We start from the raw sequence: 5,779 nt of genomic DNA, 5'->3' as shown, positions 1-5,779 counted from the left end.
ACTTTATTTTGGTCTTAGCTAGACAATAGACTTAGACTTAGTGCTTAGCCTCGTCAGAGATTTACTTAGATTGTCCTTTGAATTTTCTTTTCTCTCTCATTCTCTCATTATATAGTGGTAAATTTTCTAACCCAACATTGGGCTAATTATCAACTAGAAGATTCCTATGTAGATCTAGTTGAGATTTTAACATGTAAAGAATAGATAACAACAAAAGCAAACATTAATCACACCAATCCCACAAACACGCACATGTAATTTTTGCTCGTCAAAATTTATTGTTTCATTAACAATAATCTACAATGTAAAGGGGTCCATTCTTTAGAGAATTCCCCTTTGAGGAAAAACACAAATACAACGAAAGGCTAGAAATGATCCAACTAATTAAGCCCTTGATGTTTCCTTCGATCTGTTGGCTGAGCTGGATCCTTCTCTCACTGCCTTGTTGGCTAAATCCACCATTGGGTTAACGTGGATAAAATCTTTAAATCCACTGGGTGTGTCCTTGTGGGCAAGTTTCGAGTTGAGCAACTGTCACCCAATTCTCAACTCCTCCGTCTAGGCTATAACTCCTAGCGAAGCCAAGGCGAGTGGATGATATGAGACAAAAGCTAACGCTTGATTAAGCTAAGATAAACAAAATGAAGTTCTAGGAGTTAGTGAATTATACAAGAAACATATCCCCCATTAATATACAAAATACAACATATCACTTTAGAGCAAGTATATAATTCCCACAAGTGAATGAAATGATCATGAGCACATACAAGCATCCATAAACAAGAGATGTGATAATGATAACATCAAATGAAGGAAAATCTTATGCAAATGTTATAGCAAGTAATGGAGATGAGTGATAACTTGTGGAAACAAATGCTCAAAGCAAGAGATAATACATGAAAAGTAAAAATTTGAAAATGAGATGCTCAAAGTAAATGAAAATTGCATTGCCCAAAAGCTAAATGTACTTGAAAGTAGATGGCAATAACCAAGTTGAAAATTGCAAAAGATGTGATGGAATGTTCTCGGTTGATTTTTTATTAAATTAGATTTCACTTGGACTTAGGTTAGTTTAGTGTGTGAGTGCACAACATGAAATATGTGATTGCAGTAGATTAAATCTAAGTAAGGTTTGTATGCTCTTCCAAGCTTATCCTTGTTGGGTTAAGGAAAGATACAATGGGATCATATAGGGGAAGCTTAGCATCAATGAGTATCCCCGAGATCCCACAAGTCAACCCATTTGCAAGGAGTTCCAATGCTAAGGGAAACAAGCCCCTAGCCTTACTTCACAAGTCGAACATTTGCCGATTTCTCCCAATCCCATAATAAAGATGTACAAGTGGTTTTCCTATTTGGCCTAATTTAACCCGTAATTTCCCGAAACTCTTGCAATTACTTAAAATGAATTACTAGAAACAAGACAACTGAAAACTTAAACCAAATTTACTTTCACCAAGATACAAAGTTTCTTAACAATCTATAAGCAGCGGAAAAACATCAGAGATAAAAACACATGCACAAAAAATTGACACACTTGTTTTACCCAAGAAACTCAAAAGGGAAAACCTGCTTTCTTGGTTGTGGTATTTTATTGATTGTTCTTGACAAAATTGGGTCTATTACAATTCACGCTACTACTGCAACCAACACACTTCTCTGAGAAAGCGGTAGGCGTCTCCTTGCTAATATTAGTTTCTACAATTGATCTTGGCCTATCCTGATCACTGCTTGATCTCTGATTTGCACACAATTGTTCCCCAACTGAATAACCTTGACCTGCTCTGAGAATCTTGATCCCCTTGCTCCTATTTCCTTGCGCACAAGCTCCTTTTTCCTAGCGCACTTGAGCCTCCTATTTCCTTGCGCACTAGTGGCTCCTATATCTATGCACACTTGCTCCTCATTGATGCACACTCCACACAAAGGATTGTTTATGAATTATATGCCTTCGTCCTTCTCTTTATAGATAGACTCTGAACATGCAGGAGGCTTAGTCGAATTAATTCACATTAGTGTCACGAGTTGCCTTTGCTAGTTAACTGGAGCAAGTCCCAGTTAACTAGCTTGAGTTCCTCCTTGATTATCTCTAGTTGTGATTGCGAGTTAATTGAGAAAACTCGTTCTCTCTCCAATCAAAACCTAAGTCTTAAATCGTTATAACCCAACTTGTCACTGCCACCTCATGCTGTAGTCTAGATGAAGAAGACTCCAACTAATTGAAAGTCCAACATTACTCATGCAAACTTGATGACGTTTCCAGTAAACTGGAATTAAGTCATCGTAATTGAAGTCTATCTCATGAATTTGCACTATGCTAGAGAAAGACTAATTCATCGTCTTCATTGGCTAAGGCACAAGCCATAAGACCTTACATCGCTACATTTGCAACACTTCCTCTTAGCTAGAAAGGGATTCTGAACAACTCCCAACATATCTATGAAATAGACGAAACTGCCTCTTTCCATTGCCTTGTCCAATGTTATCATAACCAAAGTGTTGATCGAACTGAAAAACCTTGTGGATTGGGAACCAGTGGGAACCAAACCATAATCAGTAAATTAACCAGACCAAAAAACTGGTTGACCAAAAACACAATAAATATTCAAATTTTAAAGAAAAACATATATATACATGTGCATCCACATGAATCCAAACCATTTATACACAAATAAGCAAACATTTTCATTTATATAACATGTAAGGGTGCACATAACCAAAATAGCATTGAGTGCAATCCATCCTTGAAACGAAAATACATCAACAAATAGGCTCTAGATGGTCTTTAACATCCAAAAAAATCATGTTACAACAAATACTTACATATCATCAAAACCATTGGCTATATTGGGATCTTTCTCATCAATATAACCCTTACTAAAATAAGATAGAAAAATGTAGCATGTCAAGTCAAGATTTTGTTTGAGTGATGGGTACATTTTTAGTAGAATCATGATAGAGGAGTTCGACAATCAATGCCACTAACATCAAAGTACATAGAGAGATTGGTGCTCTTTATTAAATAATAGTACCTTACCCTTGTACATGACAAAATCCAATGGAAACACTGCAATCCTGAAATCTTGAAAATTTTGAAGTTTGCTAGATTTTGAGTGAAATCTAAAATTCTACTTTCTCTGTATGAAATCCAATGAGGTTGGAACCACTCTCAAACATCTTGAGCCATTTCATGGTAATGTTAAAAATTTAAGTAAAATGATATCTTTTGCTTGAAGAATTTAACATTACCATGAATTGCATAGCAATAATAGGACCATAGGTTTGAATATTAGGCTAAGGACCATAGGCTTGAATCCCAGGGGAGAATTAGAAGTGGGCCAACCAAATGAAAAAAAAAGCAAATTTTTACGCTGACCCGGAAGGTACAAACCGCATGGAACCGGTCTTGAACAGGTTGGTTTGGAACTGAACTGGCCAGTTCCATTAGAGAAACAATCAGTTCGGTGCCATATTGACCTATTTTAGCTCGAAGCCCTGGTTCAGATAGGTTTTGGGCCAAAAACGACCGGACTAACTAATTCCGGTCTGGTTATGATAACATTGCCTTGGTCAAGTTATCTGCTATCTTCTCCTCTATTGTAATGTACAATAACTTCACTATCCCTTTCTGCGCATAGCGTCTGAGATGATGATACTTGATCTTCATATGCTTGGAAGATCATGAAACACTCGATTTTCAAAGAGCTTAGTGCAACTTTGATTATTGCAGTGGACCACAATGGGTGCCATCCTCTGCTTGAAAAGTCCCACAAGCAACTTCCTCGTACAAATAGCTCCACACATTGCCAAACTGGCAACCATGTACTCGACCTTTGCTACACTGAGTGCGACTGATCTTTGCTTCATGCTGAACTAGGAAACAACTGCTAACCTAATGTTGAAGACACAACTTGAAGTAATCTTCTGATATGTAGAGCTCCCTGCCCAATCTGCATCTGTGAAGCCCTCAAGCCTCACCCCATCAATTCGTCTGTACCATAATACAGAATTCGTCGTGCTTATGAGATACCTCAAAACATGCTTTGCAACAACCTAGTTAACATTGGTAGGATCCATCATGAACTGGCTTAGTTGGTTCACTACAAAACATATATCAAGTCGTGTGTTGACCAAGTACATCAACAACCCCATGAGTTGCCTATACAATGTAGCATCTACTCGCTCTGCTCTGCTAGCTTCCACCTTCCCCCAGCTTGTGACTAGAGGCGTGGTTATCGACCTGAAATCTTGCATATGAAAACTCCTAAGGATCTTTGTCGTGTACTTCTCTTGCCCTAAGAAGATTTCCCCATCACCCTAACATACCTCCAGCTCGAGGAAATATTGCATAAGCCCTATATCCTTCAACTCAAAATCTCTTGCAAAATTTCCTTGCAATTCTGAATCAAGCTGTCTACTCCAGTGAAGAAAAGATCGTCAACATAGAGCACTATAATGAGAGGAAGCCCTCCAACAATGATGTAGTATAGACTGGCATCCACCTCACTCTTAGTGAAGCCCATTACTTGAAGGTAGCTATCAATGCCAGTGTACCGTGCTCTCAGAGCTTGTTTGAGCCCATAAAGAGCTCTCTTCAACAAACATACATGAGTGTCTATGTTGAAGGTCCCAATCCCCTCTCGCTGCTCCATATAAATCTCTTCCTTAACCGCCTCATTGAGGAATGATGTGTTCATGTCCATCTAGTCGATCTTCCCCTCATCTGAGCTGCAAGTGCCAAAATTGTTGATGGATGGATAACATGACATTGGAGCGAATGTCTCCTCATAGTCAATATCCTCAACTTGCGAGATGTTAGAAAATGTAACTAGGTTTGGTCTTCATAATTGTTATTGTACTTATATTATTGTATATTTCATGTAAAAGATCAAAGAAGAAAAATACATATTATTTTATAAGCATGGGTTTCATGCTCAAGTTAATTTGTCATCTAGGTCAAGCATGTTCTTCATGCTTCTAGGTTTTTCAAAGTCAAAAGAATATATGTCATAAGTAAAAATATTGTATTGAAGTCAAGTCCCATTTGAAGTTTGAAAAGAAAGTGGAAAAATAAAATTATTTGAGTCATTAAAGTCATTTTTGTACCCACGAGACCAAATCCGCCTTGGAAGGGGTAATTCGTCCTCCTAGATGCGTATAAATAAAGACAATTCGACCGCATTTGAAGCACAAGTAAGCAAGTTCAAATTTTGTGCCAAGAAGAGCGAGTATCCAAGGGAAAAAGAGCAAGAAATCAAGAAAGAGAAAGCAAAGATCAAGGAGAAAGAAAACCAAATGTTTGCACTAATTCTCTCACACGTGCAAGTTTCTGGAGTTGCTGTAGGGGACAAATTTGTAGATCTACTGTAGGTCCGAAATTCTGTTGTTGGGGCCGAAAATTTGAAGTTGTAGCCAATTTGGAAGGTTTTGACTTGAGCTGGCTTTGATTTGTTGAAAGAGCTTGGAAGGAGAGCTGACTTGGGTCTTGTTGGAGGTCTTGGTCTTATTGTGTGGGTCTTGGATTTCTCATTTGATCTGATTCTATGAGAAGAGAATACTTTTATGGGTTTTCCACTAGGAGGGGTTTTGCCTTGTCTTGGAGCCTACATTTTGTGTCCATTGTATATTTGTGATCTTCATGGTTTATGGTTTTGGTAATTATTTGATGAACATAACATAATAAAAGTAATAAGTAGCTAACATAATTTGGCAAGCAATTATCAAGTAAAGAGAAATCATCCTAAGTGTTGCCCCTATCTATTTCTCAACATGGTATAAA

Source organism: Pinus tabuliformis, chromosome 6, assembly GCF_031772625.1.
Source record: "Pinus tabuliformis cultivar Carrire ecotype Pingquan chromosome 6, CPIR1, whole genome shotgun sequence".
In the NCBI taxonomy this organism is placed as follows: Eukaryota; Viridiplantae; Streptophyta; class Pinopsida; order Pinales; family Pinaceae; genus Pinus; species Pinus tabuliformis.
Note: the sequence above shows the minus strand (reverse complement) of the source record.